The 24,673-nt window shown below is 42.4% G+C and overlaps 1 protein-coding gene across 1 annotated transcript in view; it reads left to right on the forward strand.

The window, feature by feature from the left end:
- The window catches only part of LOC105699912, a gene marked incomplete at its 3' end in the record, with an annotated part of 145,509 nt that overhangs the window by 4,663 nt on the left and 116,173 nt on the right, over positions 1-24,673 (forward strand). Inside the window, 1 exon segment of the mRNA XM_012425335.2 lies at positions 6,021-6,084.

Consider the following 24,673-nt stretch of genomic DNA (forward strand, 5'->3'; position numbering starts at 1 on the left):
TATGTAATGCATTTTATTTACTGGAAAGAAACTGGAAAAAATCGCTGGTTTTAACCGAAATGAATCAAACCTTACCAACCCTGGTAACGATCTGCTAGGACGCGCGGCTTTTCCCCATAACTGAATATCTGTGACTGTACAATTTCACTCTAAGACCGATTTGATTTCAAATTAAGAGGCGGACGCATAAACGAACGTAAACAATTGTAGATTGATTGTAAAGAAGAAAACGGAAGGCGTTCGTGTCGTAGGTGATAAATGGGGCGGAAATGTATGTAGTTTTGGAATTCGAATCCCATACGAGATGTCATCAGGGATAGCATTGTTTATCATTTTCCGTTGAGAATATAATGTTTTTTCACCTTTAGTCAATGTACATTGAATTGCCGATACTTGTGACAATACGAACTGCAGAGAAGATGAGCGATAGGGAGAGTTTTAGATTTTGAAGTTAAGTGCCGGCTACGATTCGAGGGTCGATGTTTGATGTTTCAGAAGGGAAAATATTTAAGGACGTTATCTCGCGACTTCAATCGGTCGAACCATATGGTCTAGTTATCGCGGACCCTGTCGTTCGACAGAGTGTTACCACCGATCGTATCAGCGCGGATAAACTGATATCGGAAAAGTAGATTCGCTATACACGAGAAAACGCAGGTGTCGCTTATCTATCCTGATAGTTTCCCGTGCGAAAATGTCAAAACTTGAAGTACCCGTAACTCGTTCGTATGATAAGGAATCTTTTATTCAACAAGTGATTAAATGAAATTGAGAACAGCTGATTCCGAAGGAATGATTAATTACTTAATGTCAGAGAGGGACCGACGAATAGAAAATATCCAAACTAAGAAAATTGAGTAAAGTTCCTTGTAGAATCGTGAACCGGCCGATGCCAATTTCTTTATTTTTCGTCCGGTTTCTCGCGGATGCCCCTCGGACGGCGAACAAGGGCGAAGACGTCTATTTGCTCGGCCAAGGGATCACTTTCGATCAGTTGGGTGGAACGCGACGCCTCGGGAGGATGCGCGCGCAGGTCTAACAGAGCGCAACAAATGGACGCCGCGGTCGAGGCCGCGGTTTTGTTTACAGACATCGATCCGCTCGATTTGGTGGAATATAACACAGCGGCGATCGCGCCACTCGACGATGAAGCAAGTTCGACCGGTCGAAGTAGGAGAACTTCCGGCTGGCACGAAGCGGATGTTTGTGCTTGTCGCCGAGCGGAGATGTAAATCCTCGAATTACCAATTTAAAAGGAGAGGCTACACGTACAATTAGTCCCCTCGGACGACGGCCGCGGAAACGCATGCATTTTAATGCACTTTGATGGGGGATTTGCATGGGACAGGGGAAGGACCTCTAAGTAATTCGCCTCCTCCTGGCGCTTCCCTTTGGCTTTCGAGGCCCGCCTTCGCGTCTCCGGAAGCGCTGCCGGAACCGCCCCGACCCCCGCCAGGGCCGAGTTGACAAGGTCGCGCCCCCGCGCGACACCTGCTTTTGCTTTCGACCTTCCCTCTCGGTCGGCTCGACGTTACCTGTGGCTTCGCCGCTGGAACCGGTGGTTTGCGGAAATCTCTCAAGTAACCAGATATTCGATCCGAGAAACCGATTCCCGTGATTAAGGAGCGACGCGATACGGAATTACGGTGATGTTTCCAGTACCTTAAGGTGATATGAAAGTGTTATATACATACGTAACAGAGTCAAAATATTTATAAAACTTTTCCACAAACTGGATGCACCGAATTATCTGAAACCTTAACACGTGATTACGGAGGTCCTAAGGAATAACGGGCTGCTCATGAAAGTTCTTTTTTCAAAAAAAAAAAATAATAATAAAACTTAGCACTTATCTCGGGCAAAAACCGAAAAAGATATTAATTTTTTCGAAGAATGACATTTTACGGGCAGCGCGTTCTTCGTTAGAACCTCCATAATGACGTGTTAATTTTAATTAAATAAAAAGAAAAATACGCGTCGCTTAGTTTTTAGTCTACTATAACATATTATAGAAGAAATCAAATCGGAGAGATCGACCTGGGATACCTTCCTTGTGAGTATACCATGTCCGCACGATTTGTCATCTCGAAATATTAGTCTCGGACGGCGCGGTATCCACTTTATCTTACGCGTCACACCCGAAATGCATATTTTAGTTTGATTGCTCTCACAATGACTCCAGTCGCTCTCTGTCGATGTTCGGGTGCATTCGGGTGCCAACAGGCAAAATTGCTTTCAGAAAAAACGTACACTCTTTAGATGTAAAAGTAACGGATTGTATTGAAGCTTGCTCGTAACGGGGACGTCGAGGCAGGTCACGTTTGCGATGTAAATTCGTTTCCCAGTTTAAAGCACCGCCTCATTCATATGCCCCCGCACATTCTTTAATATACCCCATACGTCAGAATAAAAACCCATTATTTAATTGTATTAACCCTTTTATTCATACGTTAGATCAATGCGGCACGCGTGTCGTTTATCGCCAGCGGAAAGGCAACACCTTGTCGTCGGACTGCAAGAAGTATCTTAATGTCTTTGGAAATCTATTACTCGCATTACCAAAGTCTTGTCGAAATCAGTTTGACCACTTGACGGTCCAAAAAGCACACGTTACGCGTCTTCCTTTGACACAACGAATTCACCCATAACCACCCTTCAAGTACTCCAAACGTAATGCCGCTACTAATTTAGTTACACAGTATATAAGTAATTGTAACACCTCCACTCGGGACGCGTTTTCCGACATCGAGCACGACCAGGTTTCCTAGCTGCCGGGGAGTGGAATCCGTACTTATATTTTCACGGAGCTTCCTCCTTGCTCGGGGATGTCTTTGTGTGTTTTTTTTTTCTTCTTTTCATCCACGTCTCCCTGTCCCACATCCCCCGATGCGTTAATCCACCCTGACGGAAACGACTGCGATATACGAGTGATCCGTCTGTCGTCGGCCCGTTGCCACAGTTACGACGACGAGTCGCGATGAGTCTTCCGACGAGAGGAGAAATATATTCCACGGGCCTTGAAGCATATTTTTAGTCGCCCCTTTACGGCGTCGCAACGCATCGCGTCACGCCGCGATGCCCTCCCACGCACTCTTGCGCGCTCTTTCCTGCATTACTCCCTAGCATCGGGCCTTGGGTTATTGGTGCCCCCCCCCCCCCTGAATTTACGTTATCTGTTTATACGTATACAAAACTTCGCAAACCCTTCTTATTCTTATCTTTTAATTTCCGCTAATCTCGTTTTAATCCACGCGGCTGTACTCATTTCGGTTATGGTAACACCATAGACCTTCGCTATTCCCATGAGATTCTCGAAAATAAAACCTGGCCAAAGTCATTTAAAGCTGGTTTTCAACTCATTGAACGAAGTGCATGAAAACCGCCCGTCTACTTGAAACACCGACATCACGTAGATAAATTTCTTCTCAATTGATATTCGTTTTATCCCAAATCTATGCGTACAACGCATGTAACAATCGGTATGCAGTATGTCAAAAATGGAGTAAGTGATGTTCACCTAACTTTAAATGCGTTCATAGCTACGGGGAAGTTTCTATTCCGCAACAATGGTATCTAAACGACCGGGGTGTTTTTGTACCGCCTATAAATTTGAGCAGGGCATTAAAAGGTTTAAGCCAGTCCTGCTTGCGCACAATCCCTTATTCTTCCCGTTCAGCCTTGTATGAACTAGTTTACGAGTACGAGGAAGAGGGTCCCCGTGAAAGTCATCGGGATAGAGAGCTTTGCTGTCTGAATGTGCTCTGCAATATCCATCGTGGGAATGTCCGAGTACTTTACCGTCACGCGAACGACCGGAGCCGTTCTCGACTCCGATGACAAAGGACCCTGGTACCTTGTACATTGTGTCGTGGAATTCGAATTTAAGTGACTTTTCGGCATTTGCTCTCTATTTTGCTTTGCTTCTGACTTTTTTTTAATTTTTCTCTACAATGGAATTGCTGAAGGTTTTGAATTTACCTAGGTGATTCGACTTCTTGTTTTGCATAGAAATATAATGCAAAAGGAGAATTTGCACTATATTTGTATTATACTACTAATAGAATGTTTCGTGATACCGTAAATGTGTATTATATTACGTATGTTAAATCTAACAAATGATTGGCTTGGTATAATAGACTACCGATTTAAAAAACTTGAAAATAAATTGTAATGTAATTTAAATAAGTCTTTGTAATTACTATAATCTTAATCCACTGTCCATTGAATCACAGTACTATTTTCTTTCCTACGCACTCACCGACATAAGTTTCACTTGAAACGCACGTGACAGCCACGCATCAATTTTATTTTACTTTGCCTTTTAGTGATAAGCGAAATCGGTCATGGTTTTGCATCCTTGGTTTTTGCAAGAAGAACAAGTTCATGATCTGATCATAATTACAAAACCAAAACGAAGACTTGAGTATGCAAGACCAAGACCAAGGCAATCATGATCTTGGTCTTGCATTTGCTTATTGGTATTGTCTTCCACTAGAAACTTATTAAAAAGAAAATTGGGAAGATCGAGCGGATACCATTAATTTGATAAGCCGTGCTGCGATTAGAAGTTAATGATGCCGTTTCGTTTCATCGTTTTGAACATTGTTACACGAGTGATGCGGACAACTAAAGAAAGGGGTACTGTTAACTGGCTTTTAATTCGATAACAAAAAGGCATGCTCGATTTCACCGACAATGGGCGCAGATACCGTCGTTTCAAAGACGAACGTTACGAAACGGAACGAAATCGGATAAGAGCGAAAGACTACTTTGTTCCAGTAACGTTGTGCCGAAACGAAAGTGAAAACGTTAATCGAGAATATCGCTCCTGAGAATCGTAAACTAAATCGTAGAATGAAAGTAAAAACAAGATACGAGAGCTGCGGTATTTAGAACAAATCTCTGGATAGAACTCGTAATCGCATTCGTGGACTTCAATACATAGAGTTTCACTTATTTTACTTGAAAAATGTCCATATGTAGGTTTCATTTTTCTGTCAATTTTTACCAGAAAGTATAAAGATTGCTAATTAGTTTGGTTTACTTGTTATACGGGAATTCATCTAATTTGTGATATTCGACTGTTTGTAGAATGTAAAATGATAGTGAAATACTTTTTATCTTGGATTTTTATAGCAATAATGTTCTGTTTCTAAAATTATTGATATACTTCTAATTCCGGAGGAAAGAAGAGTCACACTAGATAGCTGATACAAAATCTATAAAATATCGATAAAGGCAATTATTTAAAAAGTTTTCAATTTATCTTTAAATGTTGGAATATTATGTTTCGTTAAGGTTTACATAAACCCCTAATGTTATCGAGCGCATTAAAAACCGAGCATAACATGATGCCGGTTAAAATCACATTTTCCAACGAAACGTCAGTTTTTCTAAACTCAACGCGAACACCGTCATTTCCAAATTTCCCGCTTTTCATGTTTTTAACAAATTACGGGTTTGTCATCTAATCCGGTACCACCTTTTGATAATCTCCAGTCATTTACAGCGATTTTCCCCAATGTTACGATTAAACGTTTCATTTTAAGGGACCGTCGAATTACCGTTTTTCATTACCAAAAGTGACAACACATGCTGGAGGAGATTTTGACTTCTTCTTTCTTGCCCAGGATTTACGACAAGTCAACGCCGCGCCGTTGGTTTACTGACGGCCCAGATTCTATTAAGTTTCGTCTATGTCGAATTCACCCCAGAGGTGTTATAGACATTAGCGCCTACTCCACGAATAGAAACGTCGATCCTACCGAATAGAACCCTCGTAGAACCGTACTTACCTTTTGTCATTCCAGCTCTATCTCTCCCTTCCTTCCCTCTCTTTCTCTCATTCAAACCGCTTTACCTCGGACCCTTGCTCGTGACAAGCTGACGTTACCCCTGTAACAGCTGCCCGATCCACCCCTCTAGCGTTAATTGTTATTACCGAGAAAATTTTCCCCGACAACTGCGTTAACGATTGTCCGATAACTTACACTGTTAAAATCGTGTTTTCCCTGTTGCAGGAAGGGAGGCCCTATCGGTTAACAAAGATGGACCACGAGCCGGTGACAAAGTGGCACAGTTAAGGTAAAGAATGGCTTTCGTCGAGTATTCATGACTAGTTGGATAGCTCTTTTAGTGTCACATAATAATGTGACACTCTATGAAGAGGGAAGAACGGATTGTTATTTAAATGTTAACAACCGCGGGAGGCTCACCGATTAAATCCCGGTCTATGGGTGGCTTGATTGATTACAGAATATGGAAATGTTCTTGTCTGGTTGAAATCCGGAAGGGCGATTTTTCAACAATTTTGTAGCGTGGGTGCACTAGAATCTGCGATTGTTAATATTCAATGTAATCACTCAGGTTGGTCGTCTTCGATGGATATGATCGATGAATGATCTTTGAAACCTGTAGGGGGATGTTTATCCGTATCGGTAACAACGAGAATTCCTTCGGACCTCCACGGATCTTTCAGGGGTTCCTTTGAAAGGGAGAGACACTGTTTAAAATATATTATACAACGTTTTAAATATATTTAAAATCAAAATCACACGTTTTGCTCCTATAATGAAATAGCGGAACAAAAATATTACCGAATTTACTCGTGTTTTTTGATACAAAATGATGTGTCCGATAATAGTCGTGAAGTAAAAAATGTATTTTTATTACATGTTCATAAATTAAAAAATATAATTTCTATATGTGTTTATAAATTATTGAAACTAAATATGTCATTGAGATTTTCAACAAATATTTCTCTCGATCGATCANATATGTGTTTATAAATTATTGAAACTAAATGTCATTGAGATTTTCAACAAATCTTTTAAGAAATCTACAAGAAATCTTAAAAAAATCTGTCGCTTGAGATATTTAGTAAAGATTACAAACAAATATTTAGGAATTGTTCTATGTTACTAGGGATTTATCGACTTTTGTGTCCCTTATGTCGAAGTTGCATTATTATACGTGTTATCGGAGTTTCACATCAATTAAGATGATTTGTAGAAAGATTAAGTCACGCTTGATGTAAAGGATGAAAATATGAAGGCACGGAGAAAAGTCTTTGCGAAATGTTTCTAGGGAGTTTTGTAAGAAAAAGGGAATAAATTCCCGTCGCAAGCGAAGTCTAGAGAGTCGAATTGTGGAAAATACTCTCAAGGATTCGAGACCCTCTTGACATTCGGCCAAAAAGAAATCGTGCCGAAAGAAAAGGAAAGTCGTTGATTCTAAAGCATTTGTTCAAAATGAAACTGCTCGACGTAAATGTACTCCGCATTGTGTCGAACGGTATTGTATCAAGGAGAGAGCTCCGCTTAAATGATTCTCTTTGTTCGCTCATTTAGGAGGGACTTTCGGGATAACGAGACTGTATCCAAGTGGGGATCTCGAATATATTCCAGTCATCGATAATTCGTTTTGGGAATTCTGAACGAGTCATTGTAAAGATGCTTCCGTATGCCGTATCGCACCTATCACTTGTTCGTAAGGACTTGGAAATACGTTTTGAAAATGGCCCAAGAGTTCTAGCTCGACCCGGAAAGGTTATTAATTTTGAATCCTCGTTCATTTCGAGTTGACCTTTGCTGGGGGTATTCATTAAGGGCGCTCACCACTCCAGCGATTTTGCAGAGCCTCACGGGGACAACGATTTTGAACGTATTTCTAAACCGATTGAGCTCTCAACGAGTACTCATATTCAAGATGAAATGTTGACCTGTGTTTATATGGGAGCGATTTACGTTAAGTTGGAGAAAAGTTTTATAAACATTTTGACTTTTTGGTATGTACCTATATATGACACTTTCATATCACCTTAACATTCCATTTCCATGATGAACGGAAATAAAGAAGAAAGTGTAAAATGAATGCACCTCCCTGATATCGCAAGGGCAAAAACCATCCAGGGAAAACTAGTCGTAAAAGATTTCTGCAAATTGAAATAGAAATCGTCGCGGGGCTCTCCGGAGTGCTCGAGGGTGTTTACGTTTGCGCGCCGTTTATTCGGGGGTTTACTTCGTTTTCTTGGATTCCAAGGACGATCTCGATGGCGAGAGGTCGGCGGAGTGAAATTGAAGAAGCTCTCGCTCGCGAAACGGAGATGGAACGTGCCGTGAGACGTGTGTGCATATCTTGGCGAGTCTCACGGGTCAGATGGCGGCCTTGACTCGAGTCCCCTTGTAGTCGGCATCTCCAGGGATCCTGACTCACTTAGGTTACCCTTGCTCAAATCCGGTCCTTTGTATGACGAGGCGTTTCTTCGGTCACGGCAATCGCCCTCGAGATCGTGAAACGAAACAAAACCCTTTCGGAGATTTGGAGCGAGAGAGGTTCCGAGCGGAGTCTTTTAGGTTAGTTTCGTCGACGGTGGAGGCGCTGTTCGCTGGCATCGATCTCGAAAACTTTTTCACCCTCGTCAGGGCCTCGAGGTCAAACGACGACGATTATCACTTTTTATCTCGTCGTTAGTCTTTTCGAAATAAAAATGCAACTCTACTTATTATCAACTTATTTACTTGTTTTACCACAAATCGTAAATACTCGAGTAGTCCCGATTGCACGGATCAGATATTGTTTTGCAAGGTATCGTTTTTCTACATTTAAGAATTTAGTTTCGCGTGCACATTGATCGTTCGGTGGGACAAAGAAACGATATAAGTACCGCTTGGTCTCGTAAGATCCTGGATATCACAGGTGGTAACTTTTGCGAAACCTAATGCGAAAGTTCACGGAAGCGAGGTTTCGATCAGCTAGTTTCTCTTGCCCAGTTTCTCCGATTATTTCTGCCAATTATAATAGATCTCTTATTTACTCCTCTGTGCCCCTTTCCATACATATGTGAAACTTAACGGTGACTCTCTCAATAGAGCGATTGTCAGTTAATTCTATTCGTTTTTTAAAAGTTATTTCACACAATAGTATGAAGACATTTAGGTAATAATATCACTTGGCCCTTTTCAAACGCAATCTAACCCGGAAGAATAACGCGTAAATTCGGTTAAAAATATTTACTGAACGTTAAGATACATTAAACATGGCCAATAACATTTTTCGTAATGCTTCAACCTAAATACCTGAAACTATTGAATAGAAATAAAAATCGATTATCGATGACATGAACTGTCGAACAAGGTGAGGGCCTCTACCACTGATATGGATACTAGCTGGATAGCTGATATCCTACAAAATGGCGTGAGGTTTTGAAGCGACCAAAGCCACATAACTAATAACAAAAAGAGTTCAGGTCTTTCACAAAAATACGATATGTATATTGTGAAAAATATAACAACTCTTTTGCGAGTCTTCTCCGAAATCATGCAATTTTTATGCCTTTTCATTCTTTTTTTACGTCAATACTCGTGACGAGATAGGCAATCGAGGCAATCATTTTGGATGCCCCATCCAGTATATCACGATCATCTTGATATACGGGAAGACTTTTCGGGAAGGGGGATTATATTCGTTAACGCGACGGGGTGCCGCCAAAGGTCGACTCCTTCTCCGACTTGTTAACTGCGAACACCCTCGACAACTCTATTAGTTATTAGTCGATCGGAGACTACTTCCAATCAGTGCAGGCTCTGCCACTCGTGGAGCTGCGAAACTCTCCTTCTGAACGCGTTCTCTCGGGGCCATCTCTCCCTGACTACGATCCGACTTCGTATCGAACTTGCCGTATGTATACGTAAGCGGGGTTAGCGTCTTAATTAATAAGCTCGAGCTCCTGTGGCGTCGAAACTTTAATCGAGAACGCGTCGAGGACATCACTGCTCACCGCGGTGTTTGCTCGACTTCACGGGCACCTATGCAAATCATTAGCGGAATCGCTTTGCGATGCGATCGACTCGATTATTCTGGTATTTGAGCATAATGGGAATAATCCGATCGGCTAACGAACATTCATCTAACGTGTGGGCACGTTTGCCATATATTTTTATAATACGTTAGGGTTAAGTACGGGATAGACGCCTACGTTTTTAACGTATACTTCTGAAGTCGTTATCTGTTTTCGTTTTAAAAAAATTTCATGTTTACATCATACCGGAGTATTTTATCTTCATTATATTCTATAATTATTTGTCTAGGATCAATAGTTGTTATAATAGAGCAAAAATATGAAAGGTGTCGATTTGGGCATCTATCCCTCTCGGGGAGGAGGGAGAATTAATGATAGCATAATCAATTTGTTCGAAAAATCGTATTTTTAATCTTAGCAGAGTTAGCAAAAACAGTGTTCAAGTTCTCTTTGAAATTATAAAAATTGAGAAAAATAGTTTTTAATGGCTAACGTGGGTACAAGCGTCCTTCAGTTTACGCCCAGTGTCCGTAGATTCATTTTACGCGAATGAAAATTGCGTAAAGTTTGTCAATGCGAAAGAATTAATATTGGAAATAAAAACTAGGACATATAAGTTTTAGAAATACCTATATATTTATATATGCATAACAGAAAAAAGATAATGACGTAAAGTTAGGTCATTATTATGTGTAATATAACAAGCTCGTGTAGCATTTCCGTTATTAAGTAAATAAACGACATAAACAATGGTAACGTAATTTTTGGAGATCTCTTAACGAGCCGGAGCGGCGCTCACGTTCTGGGCTAACGAGTCGAGGAGTCAAAAAGCGGCGATCACTTCGTTAGACCGGCTACTCGATTAGAGGAGCGTTTTGTAAGTTGGCAACTTTCTTGTCTGCCGGATGGAAGGAAACACTTGGCGGAAACTCCGGTGCTAGAAGGAAACTCCTCGAGTTGAAAAGGGAGGCGCGGGGCTCTCGCGATCGGCGCTTCGGCAAACCAGGTGTACACGCGAGTGGGGTTACCGTCCTGATGGGGGTGTACGCGAGTTTCGCTATTGGCTGCGAAACTTTAATTGAGAGCACTCCCCGGTAATACCTCTGTTTACCTCCGGCTCTCGCGAAGGATCCCCCGGGATAGACGCACCTCTGATGCCCCTGCCGGGGTACCTTCCACCCGGGGATAATGGATGCCGGTCCAAGAGCTCGCCGATAGGGAAGTTTTTATGTAAATTGCATTCGTTCCGGCCCGATGGGAATTTCAGATCCTCCCGGGGGGACGGAAGTTTAGCTGCGTGTCCTTCTTGATCTACTTTGCTCCTCTCCTCCGAGAGCTCTCGAATCTCTTCGCCGAGGCAAGGGCGAATCGATTTGTTTCGGAGAAATTACGAGATTCCTTTTACGGTTTTACTTTAATGGGATCTTCGAGTGACGATTCCTACGCGAATCGAGGTTATAGACGAATGGAGGTTGAACCATTTTCGTCGAGTTTCGTTCCATACACGTGGGACAAGAGTAGGAGACCTTATTGTAAGCGATCATCGCAGAGAACTCGATAAGGGTGAATCCTCTTCGTCGGCGGGACGACAGGCCTGGAATTTCAGAAAACAATACAAATTAGTCCATAGACGTTAACAAGTTGTCGATGCCGGTCCTCTCCAATTATCGCGTTCTGGTAGATCCGACCAACGCCCTACCGTTCTGTTTACCCATAATTCAGATTTGCTCAGAAATTCCGCTCGAATGAGGTCCTCTATCTTAATTTTACTGTTAAACTGGTAATATAAATTCGAGTAAACCATTTGAATTAGTGCATTACGAATGCTCTTCAGGTACGTAAACTTTACGATGGTTAATAGTCATGAGGATGTCAATGAGCTCGCTAAGTAATTTACGTTCGTACCGAGAATGGTTAGAATTTTTTTTGCAATTGCCAGAACGTGCCCCTAAATCCCGAAAAAGGGCTAAATGGCCCTCAGAAATTAACGTGACGGTGGCTCAAAATCCACCACGTCACAGTATATACCGCCTTAATGTCATCGTTTGATTCTCAGGTACTTTGTCATTTCTAAAGAACAGCCTTACCGATATTTCGTCTTTTTATGTTGTTTTCGGAGAGTTCCTGTAAAATGGCGAAGCCATCGCGCGACATTTTCGCCAAGACAGCGGAAACTGAATCGAAACTGTCATTGGGCTGCAGACGTCGCTCTCCCTCGTGGCTCTCCCTCTCATTATCGCGTGTCGATGAATTTCGCAGACGTCCCCGAGGATTCGAAGGAACTCGTCGCTCGAAGTCGGACGAGTTCCTGCCCACGACGCTGGCAAAATGTCCGGAGCATCGGCGTGATCGTAAATGTCGATACTTGAAGTTACTTGGTCCTTTAAGTTGGACGCGTCGCGTTCGACTCCCCGTTTCTGGTGTTTCCGCGACGTTTGCGAATCGGAGCCAAATCGTGGCGACACTTTGCCGTCCTTGCGATTTTAAGGGCGTCCATCACTCCATCGATTTTGCAGAGCCTCACGGGGACAACGATTTTGAGCGTATTTCTAAACCGATCGAACTCAACGAGTACTCATAATAAAAATAAAATGTTAACCTGCGTTTATATGGGAGAGATTTTCGATAAGTGGTCATTTTCATATAAAAAAGTGCTACGACATAATTTGAATGCTCTTTTAACTAGGAAGGACTTGCGCGTTACCGAAAGTCGCTCCCATATGAACCCACGTCAACGTTTTATCCTTAAACCGAGCACTCGTTGAGCTCGATCGGCAGAGAAATACGCTCAAAATCGTTGTCCCCGTGGAGCACCTTTTTCATGATTTTCGGGTTCTTCGCGAGGAATATGAGCTTTTCTTGACAACCGCTGCCAAATTTAGGTGGAACGTCCAACTGGAGGGTCGGGCGTCCAGGTGACACACACGCTTCGACGTCAAGTCAGAGTCATTTAGCCGTTGCATGAGTCCTATACGTGTAAGGCACGACATATTTTTCGACCGTCGCTAAACACCGCCCATGGTGCATCACGTCTTACTTATCCGAGCGAGAAAGTACGTTTTGGTTATCTCCCACCGAATTCGATGTTAATGCCATCTAGCGGTTGAAGTCATCGTCCCCACTTTGGTAGTGAATGCCGTTAAACGCTCGCTGTCGACGTTCTTTGCGCAACGCAGAATGGTTTGCGGAAAATGGATTTCCTGGTCGGTTTACGTTCCGGGATGTTCCCTATTGATCCATTGTTGCCATCATTCCAAAACGAAGGAAAACTAATGGGCTTACAATGTCCTGCCATGTCGCTATAATCAGGTTTTTGTTTAACTTACTCGGGAGAATTGCGAAGAAAATAATGAAAAGCGTCGTTGCAACCAACGACACACTTCAGAGATATCGTTTGTCTTCAAGTACCTCTTGTCGTTGCGTACCGAAAGACTCAATTTCTGAGCTAACAAAGCATACGAAAGGACACGGTAGCAAACGTCGGTACTCGAAGTTGTTTCCTCGGTTAAATTTGACGCCTCGTTCGACTTTCCCGTTTCTGGGGTTTCCGCTACCTTCGAGAATCCGAAACAAGCCACTTCGCCATTCTCTCGACTCGAAACGGCTTGTCGAGGTTTCCTGACCAACATCGTCGGGGACTGCTTCACAGACGACGGATTTCCGAGACGGTTGTGTTCCTCGCACACAGCCGGTACACTAAGGATGTGTGCTGGACACGTCTACGTAGTGCATGGGACCATTCGGTCACTTTCAAGTCGAGAACCGCAATGGGACTAAGTCAAACCTACAATTTGACGCCTTGTCCTTCAACGTTATATAGTTCGGAATTTCAAAGAAACGATCAGCTCGATATCTTCTTCCAGAAGCAAGGAAACAATAACGATCTTCGTAGGACGTCGCACGCTATTACATCCTTCCGTTCTCGCGTATCGATGATTTCCTCTGCCATTCTCGAAGTCGCGCTTCGTCGTTTTCCGCCCTGTCGAAGGTGGGTATCATAGTAGTCAGCACCATCGTGAACGTCGATACCAGAAGTCACTCGGAACGTTAAATTTGACGCGTCGTTCGACTTTGTCGTTTCCGGTGTTTTCGCGGCGTTCGCGAATCCGAGCTTCGACTTTGCTGTTCTCGTAACTCGAAATTGCTCGTCGGCTGGTTAGAAATGTAGACATGAAAAAGATCTACATATATATTCGCGGGATATTTTTATTATCCATACCATAGATAATGTAAGTTTTCTATACTTAGGTCCTAATTTGTACGTCCACTATACGTGTATTATACTTCATACGGTGCCTGGTAATATTCGTATACATCATAATTTACACAGTGGTAAAAAATCATGATGTATGGTTACCAGCCAAAGAGGAAGTAAATAGACAATCCGAGTGTGGGCGAAATTAACAGTTTTATCAAGTTTTATCAAGTTGGAATTTAGATATAAACATTAAGCATGTATGAAAGATGTTAGGTTACATGAGGTGTCTTTTTGTTTTTCTAAACGTATTTTCAACGATGTTGATTAACCTTTGGTAGATGTCTACTAGAGCTATTATATAGTTTGTATGCGTCAAGAAACAAGTAGATATTTGTAGATCAATACTGGATATGTAATTTTCATCTACAATACAATAGACATAGATATTAATATATATCCTTTGGATATTTTTTTAGGTGGATGATAGACCATATACATTTGCTATACTGGACATAATTTAGACGATTAATTTACGTATATTCCACTTCATGGGCTGCCTGGGAGGGGGCCGTCCGTGTAGTCGATTGTGCCATCTAGTAGTCGGTTTGTCTCGGAAAGTCCATAAGTCGACGTCGCCATCCGGGGCTTCCTTCGGGACTTCCGACTCGCTCTGTCTGGCTGACGTTTCGGCATTTTTCACTTATGGCGGAAGCGAAACGCGAGAATTAGAGCGTGGCCGAAGTCGAGCACATCCGATGATACATTGTCCGACGACGTGTCGGAAAAGTCGGATGGAGAGGGTATGTTCCGGCCCTCGCTTCTCTTTCGACACATCAGAAAGTGTATCGCGTACGATACATATTTCAAATTTATATATATATAATACAATTTACGAAACGTTAACTGAAAGTTTGTCAAACTACGCGTGGGACGGATGTGTTAAGGTGAAATGAAACCCCTCTCAATTCAATCGATTCGAATAAGTCACTTGTTTTAAGGGCTTTGGATAAAACTCTCTGAAACTTTGATACACGACTCTCCAGCATTTAGGAATTATCCTAACACTTTCAAAATTTGTATTCTTGATTCTTGAATTTTAGCACCTCGGTGCCGAGAATCGGGAAATTTCCAAGTATTCTACAGAGAGTGTTCCAAAAACACAGCAAGGGGATAATGTCAAAAATACTCCTCTTCTTTTTTTATGCTATTGGGTTGCAAGGCGATGGTTTCAGTCAGCTAAATTTAATTAATTTAGGATTAAAGAATGAGGCGCGAATTATGCCTTGGAGTTCAAGTGATTCCTGATTTCACCTGCGAGTTTGTTGAACAGATTTCATTAATATTCAGATTCTTGTGCAGCGTGGGCTCAAGATTTCTTACTCACTATTTTCCGATCTTACTCACGGTTCTATTTTTGCGCTCGTGCGCTACCAAAGCCGAGAAAGTTGCCACTCGATGAGTCATACCATTACCTTTGAATGACTTGACCTTGCTCCAAAGAGTGGCCAACTCTTTATTGATGTGACTTTCGTCGACCGAAAGTGACTTGCTGAGACAAATCTTGTTGAAGACGAAGAAACCCTTTGAACGGGATTTTGCTTGCGTCTCGTAGTGTGTGTGTGTGTAAAGCTAAAATTTTAAGGAAACACCAAATGGTATTGCGTATAGTGTCAACGCGATTGACCTCAATTTATCCTGAAATTGTGATAGAAAAAAGTTCATATAACCGAAATGTGTGTATACTAAGGGATCACGGTTGGCTTCTGACAAAACGATGGACGGTTAAATATGATCATCGTTTCTTTCCCTTTTAACCTACCGTTTCGAGTTTTACACCGGTTCTTATCAATGCAGTTTAGTACTGACCCCGATAATATAAACTCGGCAGTAAAATTTAAAAATGAATATTGAGCGAAATTTCGTTGGAGCTAATGGAGTTGTTCTGTATGTATGTGGAATATCCGCGAATATCAGTGACCTCCATCCCGTTTTGTGATCTTCCACAATTCCTGGCAAAGGCTCAGACCCGAGGTTCCAGGACGAGGAGAAGAAGATAGATTTAACCTTGTCCCAAAATACATACGACTTTTCCTATCACTTATCGAAAGGAACGCCCGTTGGCTGCGTTAAGTCTCGTTGAAGAGGAAGACCCGTTCGAAACGATCTCTGGTTGGATTCTGTAGTACCCGAAGGTACCGTATATAATCTCAGTGCTATCTAGTGTTATTTACGTTGTGGTACCATTGGCCGTTTCCTTCGGTTTAATCAACTGGTAGAATCGTTAATTTTGCTGCCTGGTGGCGCCTCGTTATGTCTCGAGAATTAACCCAACCATCTAGCAAAGTAATCGAGGCAAACTAAGTAACGGATGACCTTAAGGTGAAGTAAAACACGATTCAATTCAATACTAAAAAAAAAGTGTCTTATTCGAATTGACTGATTTGAGGAGGGTTTCACTTCACCTTAAACGTCGAGAGCAATTATCGTAAGAATATCAGCGAACGAAAGAAGCAACGAAATAGCGAATGCATCGTGCTGTCTAAAATTTATATCACCTCGAATATAGCAGAAGGGAAATGTGGGAACGCCGTGTTCTCCATTCCGTCTCTTAAACTCCCACGATTCGTGACCTAGTCTGTGCAGCTAAGAATTTAACTTCAGCGGATGGGAAAAAGGTGAAGGCCAGTGACAACGTAACAAATAACTCGGTCGTATACAATATTAAACATGGTATGTAGTAATTCTTTGATAAAAGAACCTCGGAAAATCATAAAAAGATAAATGGCAGTCTTGTGGTCTCTCTTTTATCCGAAGACGTAGAATATCGCCTCTTAGGAATTTTAGGTCGAGAATTTAAGGGGATTCTAGCTTCTTAGCCTGTTCTATATTCTGCCAATGATAAGGCTAAAATTATCTGACGTAATGTCACCAATAGGGATCTAGAATAGTTTCCCATTTTACTTTTTTATATTATTCTAGACGATGTCTTTTTGAAAGTTGGAATCTCCTTTTACAATGTTGACGACGATATATTGTTTCTTCACTGCTTGTGCATTTTTATCCGTGGTTTTTGTACAGATTAGATCGTCTTAATAGGACCCACAGATTGTAAGCCAGTCAAGATTAACCCTTTGCACTCCGAATTATTAAGATGGCCATTGCTGATGTTGAGTCATACTCGACAAAAGAGGGCAGAGGGTTAATGAATCGTATTTCCATTCCCTGTCGTTCATATTTTTAGAATTTGAAAAATGAGAATGAATTTGAGAACCATGGTGTACTCGGTACAGCAAAATGGTAACTTTTATAACACACATCTCATTCATAATCAAGTAAGTGTTCGTCCGTAAGGCGACGACGACAACGATAACGGTGATTGCAAGTGTATCTCGGTCGTAAAAAATATTACACGAGCCACGGTTGCAACCTCGTGATGAAAAGGCCCTCTGTTCCAGTACGGCATCGAGAAAGTTTCTTCTTTTATGTTTAGACCTCGAAATACTACAATAAGGCACCATTAACACGTCAAATTTTAGACATTTAAGGAGAATTCAAAGTACACTACTCACACGGAACAAAATCTCTAATGTACGTATGTAGAATATTTTTATATATATGGAATGTTTCGGTATATCAGAAGTTGTTTATAAATATATATGTATAGTATACGTTCACGGAATGTCTAAAGTATTCTATTGGATTTTAGATGTATATTATATGTAACATATACGTTACTAGGGCATCCACATTCTCATCAATTAAATACGTTTAGTAAATGTATATATCACTATTTAACGTGCACATGTATCTATTGTATTACACATGCAAGAAATGCTTGTTCCATGTAGGACATACAAACATTATATGTATGTTGAACGTTCGAAAATACGTACACTATCTGTAGACGTCGCGGACATTTTTGCCCACCCCAGCACATTCCTTTTATATACATCTATTACACATATATATGTTTATGCTAGAAATCTTATATACGTAAAACATGTATACTTGTTCCGTCTGGGTACACGTTTTGAATTCAAGAAGCTAGAGTTGATCGCGATTTCTGGGATCGAAAGATGATCCAAATAATCGTCCCTAAATCATGATTCACGTGCTACGTCTTGCGTGCAATGTTCAGGCAAAACGTACAAAACGTTACGGTGGGCCAGGCTTAATTCTCATCTTTGTTTTACCCTTATTCTGATCCAATTATCGAGGCTCCAAGTTGATCATTGCACGCGATAACGGCAATTACGACCACGTCGATTTACAGATCCAGCACATCGCGTTTCGTCCAAGACTAGGTCGATACTAGATACCGTCGAAACCTTATTCGCAGCTTCGTGCCTTGCTCTTTTCCCCGACTTCCAGAAGGAAACCGCGATAACAAATCGAGCGTGGGTGGCGCGGAACGGTGTCGAAACTCGTAAACTCTACGGAGGCCGCGGAAGGCACGTCTCGGGGAACCAAAAAGCTGTCCGGAACGACCCGGTCTAAAACGGAGGTCTCCTCGTGGAGCCGGAGGTCCGCGGTAGCTTCGTATCGGGTGTCCCAGGCCCGGAAGCTGGACGAATTGGGCAATTCTTTCCCATTTCCGAAGACATCGGATCCGCCGATGTCATCGTACTCGGTTTCCTAAACCATTCACCCCTGTTTAGTTTCCCTCGTAAGCACCGACCCTAATTACGGGAGTAATTTATCCCGCTACGCCTCGACGCCGAACGAGCAACCGAGGGCCGAAAGGAGCGCAACTTTGTGGGCGGCGATGGATACGCCAAGACGGATTGGACGATCCGGTGGATTTCAGATTCGGCAGATAAATCCAGGGTTCTGTACTCGCAACATCTCGATAAGGACTCGCAGAGACCGCCCGGTCGTACTTTCTCTATCGTTACGTTTCGTTCGCGTTACGCAACGTCACGCTCGACCCACCTCGCACGCAAGTCCGAGAGTACTCGACGTACTCGTTACGTACTCCTTGTACGTGCTCGAAGAGAAGATTCAAGAGCCGCACCAAGCTCCCGATCATGGCTATTTTCACGTGCGAGATGCTACTCCCGTTTGGAATGCTGATCCCTAGACCGGAAGCTACGAGGTACCGGATGCGTAATGACCGGTGCGGACGGACGAGCACTGTTCATAAAAAATGGTACAATGTGCAAGTTCGATCGGTAAGGATGCCATACCCAGCACGGATATCCCTTGGTGTAACCCTCGGCAAATTTACGAAGAAGTTGTACAGTAATTGGCGAAACGTTTGGATAAATGTACGCTTAATGTGTGGCAAAATGTATGCGTCTGAAAAGATAACACTGTTGACGAACTGTTGCGCAACATTGTCCTTCCACTATCGTCATCGAAGCAAATGTTAATTAAAAAGGTCCTCAAAGACTGTCTTAACCCCTTGTGCTTTGATTTAATTATGAAACATTCCAGCTGAATGAGTCTAGAGTCTAGTCATTGCAGCGCAAGGGATTAATTGATAATGTTCGGTCAGTCGATACCAGTTTATATTGTTTGGTTTGTTTTTTAAAGGATGTTCGGATATTCGCCTTTCTTGCGAGCTGATCATTGGTAGAGCTTCGGCAGTATGTCATTGTTTCACGGCTAAAGAAAATATCGCGGTACGTCACATTCTTGTGCATGCGTCCAAGGCGCAAAAGAGGGCATAAAGACTATTTTCCATAATTTTAATAGCAGCCACTGGCAACCAATTATAGCAAAGGTATTACTTGCAAGCAAACGCGTTTTTCTTAAATCGTTGGATAGCTTCGAACTCTTCGAAGAAGTTAATGCATTAAATGTTCAATATCGATTGCGTGGTAAAAAATCAATTTCCTCGTACTGGATTGTTTGGACATTGCGAAGGTATTGTTGTCCACGATGTTTATATTGACTCGACGGTTACTTGGAATTAGAGTGAAATCGCTCATTTTTTGTTGTTTTGTCCTGACAGTGCACATGTCACCTGCATAAAAATATGGCAATTATATTGTTCACACGAAAGTATCCCTTTCTTTTCCGGGTCATTTCGAAGTCTAGAACGGAATCATTTAATTCCAAATATGGCAGGGAAATTCCTACGACACGTGTCCTAACTTTCTATGCATAATATACTTTCATTATGCATATTGTCTTGTTTGAACAATATGTTGATTGTCGTCTGCAGCGTTCATTCCAAATCAAGAAGTACCTTTAACTTAAGGGAGTCATGTATGTAGTATTGCATTTGCAGCGTTAACAACGTAGCTCGAAAAAAGTTGGATAACGTTATCATTTGCGAATGACCGAAGCAAATTGCGGAATAAATTAGCGTTTCTAATTGGCATCCCCCCCCCCCATACGCCTTGAGAAACTCGCGTCCAAGATAGGCATAATGTCTGTAAGGAACAGTTTTGAACATGGCTCGATATCACAATTGTCCTCCTTGACTTTAGGAAAAAAAGGAAAAACGGAAAATATTTCGATATGACACTTTAATGCGCGGCCTCGTTCCTGGTCGAGTATCCGTTATCGTTACGTTGAAATTTATAGTTACTTAACCGGGTATCGCGACTTCCTAAGTGTATTACGGAACGGTATTGCAAACAGGCGAGCCAACTTTAAAGAGGGAAGTTTTCCGAACCACCCCCGCGACAGCGAGGCATAAATTAATAGGTAAACGGGAGACCCTCGTTAAAAAGTCATTAATTCGTTGGCCGAATTTCTTTCTTTCTTTGGCATGGGGAAAACCTTCATGGCATGCGAAGGTCCAAGTTAGGGGCTCATGCGGCTATTTTGTTTTACTCTTTAACCCTTTCGTTACGAGCGCCGACTATAGTCGGCACACATGCGACGACCTTTGTGTACGCCGACTTTAGCCGGTAACAAGCTCTGCCATATCTTTAGAGTATCTTTTAATTATATTAATCAGTGGTAGTTTTCTGGCCTGTTGTAATGAAAGGGTTAATACCCTTCTGATCAACAATCTTGCTGTTAAGATGAAGTGAAACCCCCTTCAAATCAGACGATTCGCATAAGACACTTTTTTTAAGAGTGTTGGACCGAACTGTCTCAAACTTTGATACGTAACTCGTGGTCACCTAAGAATTATCCTGAAACTTTCAAGAGTTGGATTTTCAAAAAAAGAAATGTTTGACATAGCTTAGACCAGAACTGAAATGGCGTCGAGTTCTCATATTTTGATGGATATACAATTATTGACAGCTCTGACATGAGAAACGGAAGGATCAGGACAGGCAGTCAATCAGGGCCTCAGAAAGCATGAATCCAGAGGATTTCTGGAGTTTTACTTTGATTTCTTTACTATTATTGCACGAAAACGACAGATGGAGTATGCCAGTTAGTACAATACTCAATATAATTCGACACGGCTGACGATATAAATTCGAACTTCGACAACGTAGATATTGAGAGGAATCTTTTTACCGACGTCGATTAAATTTCTCGGCGTGTTTCACTTCACCTTAATATGCGACTAGGGGCCGGGTAAAGAAGAAGTAAATAACGCTTTTCGGTCCATCGCCGTAAAGGCAATCCCGGTGATGAAAAAAAGAGGCCGCAGAGGTAAGGCACGAACTCGAGAAAAGTGAGGTTAAGTCAAGATCGTAGTTAGCCTTTTCTTGCCCGTCAGGGAATTGATTTCTACCTTCGTTTTAACGGCTAATAACTCTCTTTTTCTCTCGACCGATCCTTAGGTCGTTCGTCGGCCCGTAAATCTTCCGGTAAAATAGTTAAGGCTGGAGAACAGATATAAGAAAAAAAAAAAGAGCCCATTAATTGTAACAAACCGGAGCGGTACTAAAGTACCGACGAAACGAGGCTCTACCGAGGTTTTCACGCTCGTGAGAGCACGGCCGAGAATTGAAATTTCGCTAGGAGATATTACATGAGCGGGAATCGTTAGGGCCATCTCGGGAGGTTTTTCCTTTCGCGTGAGCGAACGGTTGCGTGAGAACGAAGGCTTGGGAAGTTATGCATTCCGGAGGGCACGAAGGTCCACCAACCCGGGCGAGAGTAATTGCCGGCAAATCCTAGATTTATCGATCGCCCCCGATTAAGAAATATCGCGAATTACCGTGTTCGCGAAACGAACTTTGCGGCCCGATGCAGCCCAGGGTGCGGCTTCGCTCTCTGGAACCATCCTGGTAATTAAGGTCTGCCATTTGAAAATCGAGGAAAAAGAAATAATACGCCTAAATTTAGTGTAATCAGGTTTGGCAAAGTTTGCTCCATTTCGATTAAAAGCAGCTTTTCCGGCTTTTCCCAGTAAATGAAATACATTACATGAAACCCCGCTCGGTTATAACCGGGGCATTAACCGGTTAAAAATATTTTATAAAATCCATTAAGATGTGTGTAGCCTAGAATTTATTCTAATATTGTATGCACCCTGTACCTACACATGCGCTCCACTCCCATCCAAACAAATTAAAATAAATTCTAACCCATCTACGATGTAGGTAGCATTCAGATATATTTTCGTTCCTGCGCATGTTTGTCCTATGTTGATTATTGTTTGTGCCATTTTTTTTTTTGCAAAAACCAGAACTGTTAACCCTTTGAACATGGAACCATTTCGACATATAGGCGAAATTCGTCTTACCGCGCAGGCCACGAGGTGACCACGATTTCCATAAGGTTTTAATCGTGTCGGTATACCTACATAGATAATCCGAACGTTGATCATCATCGAATTGTTGATTCTACAATCTCCAGGATAAGGTTTGAATCGTGCCGAAGAGGGAGAGGAAAAATGTAACGGAGAGTTTCTTCGTTCACGGTGATAGAAGTCGTTTGATCGTCGGATACAGTGGAGATTCTTCTTGATTAAAGCCTAACGTAATTCGGATTTGGATGATGAGGTCAGCGGGGCGTCGCCGGGAGTGGCGAGGACAGCGGGAGTATCGATGATCCGTGATATAAATCGAAGTTAGAGCGGCGTTAAAGCCAAATGGAACGGTCCATTCCCCGTCTCCCCTTCGACCCGAAACTCCCGCTGTGCCCAATCACGAGGGTTCAAACGGAATGGAACTAATTTCGCCAAAGACCGTGGGTACGTCTTTCTCCCTAAAGCTCAATAAGGATCCTTGGGATCCGTTGCGAACCATAAGCATGATCCCCGAACCCCGCCCTTGTGTTTACGATTGCATGCCGGAAGTAAGAGGGATGAAAAAGGGAGGAGAGAAGTACGGCTTTGTCCACAAAAAAGGGAGGAAATTCCGCAAGAGATACGGAAGGAGCGTTCAATTGTCTGACCTTGACAAATTGCGAATTCCTCCTATCCCAATTGGATCGAAAAACCGCCAAACGTGCCAGCAGTGGATTACGGCTATTGTAACGTTTAGTATTCACTGATTACGAATTATGAATTGTTGTTCGTTACAGGTGAACAATATGTTTTTTTTTATATTAGGAGTATACATTTCAATGGGGCCAATATCGTCCAATGCACGATTATACCTTATTCTAAGCTTCGATACTTTCAAAAACACTGGAATTTTAATTACTTCGTATTAAAATATAACAGGTTTTTGTTTCGATATCTGACGTCGTTCAGAATGCAGGCCATCCCTTTTTGAACCTTCTGATTCAACCGTATCTTACTTGAGCTCTGATTTATAGAAAAAAAAGTCTAAACTTACGGTGATTTGAAATGGTCAGCCTATATATCGCGGAATTTCGACAGTTTTACATCGATTTTTTTCTCGTTACTTTACTGAAATCATACATGGAACGCTTCAGTTCGTATAATTCTCAACGTGGACTGTAAAAGACTTCAAGAAAAATATAAATGTCGGTAACGGGACGCGCCAGCTTATGTTACCACTTGACTGTTTAAAATGACATTACCACCAAAAAGGGTATAGATGAATTGTATTTTATCGACGTCGATTAAATTTCTCAGCGCCTTTCATATCATCTTAATATCCTCCCTGCACCTTTCCTCCCTCGACAGCGAATCAGGGCAGATATCAGGAAAGTATCGCGAGCCCTACGGATAGCCCACCTGCTGGAAAAAGTACACGGTTCACTCCTCTCGTAATAAGAACCTCAAAGCCCTGGGCGAATTCTGTCCGGGGTCGCGAAAGAAACCAATTTGACGCACGTCAGATTCTTACTCCTCGTGCACCCTACTCCCTGCACCCATGATCGCGAACCCTCACCCTCGCCCGGTGGGTTACAGTTTGTCAACCTGTCGCCAGCTTCCCCGCGCGCGTCCCGATACGGGATGTCATCGAAGATGGATGCTTCGAGGCCGCGATCTCCCGATCTCTCAATCCGGGGGCTTCCTCGGCACCCAGTTCGAGAATCCAGTTTGGAAAATAACGATCGGTCTTTGGAGGGTCTGGGAAGCCTCGGGAACCGCGGCCGCGCCTGTTAGGTCCACCCTAATCGTCACTATTATAATATTAATTCTTAGATTAGTCTACATACGTCGAGCCCAAGTATATTCTTAGGAAACGCGCTCCAAATAAGTATCAACTAGTACCCTGCCCTCGGTTATCCTTATCCTTGTCCACAATGAGTCCCCGAACCGCTCCGAAACCTTCGATCGGAAAACATCCCGCGGTTTTAGGCTTAATATGCGTACGTGACCTTACGTTAACACATTCCCTGCCGCGTGGGGCGTGTGCGCCCCACGCTGAATTTTCCGTTCAAGCCATTTGGTATTG

This window comes from Orussus abietinus, unplaced genomic scaffold (assembly GCF_000612105.2).
Source record: "Orussus abietinus isolate OABI.00-Male unplaced genomic scaffold, Oabi_2.0 scaffold71, whole genome shotgun sequence".
In the NCBI taxonomy this organism is placed as follows: domain Eukaryota; kingdom Metazoa; phylum Arthropoda; class Insecta; order Hymenoptera; family Orussidae; genus Orussus; species Orussus abietinus.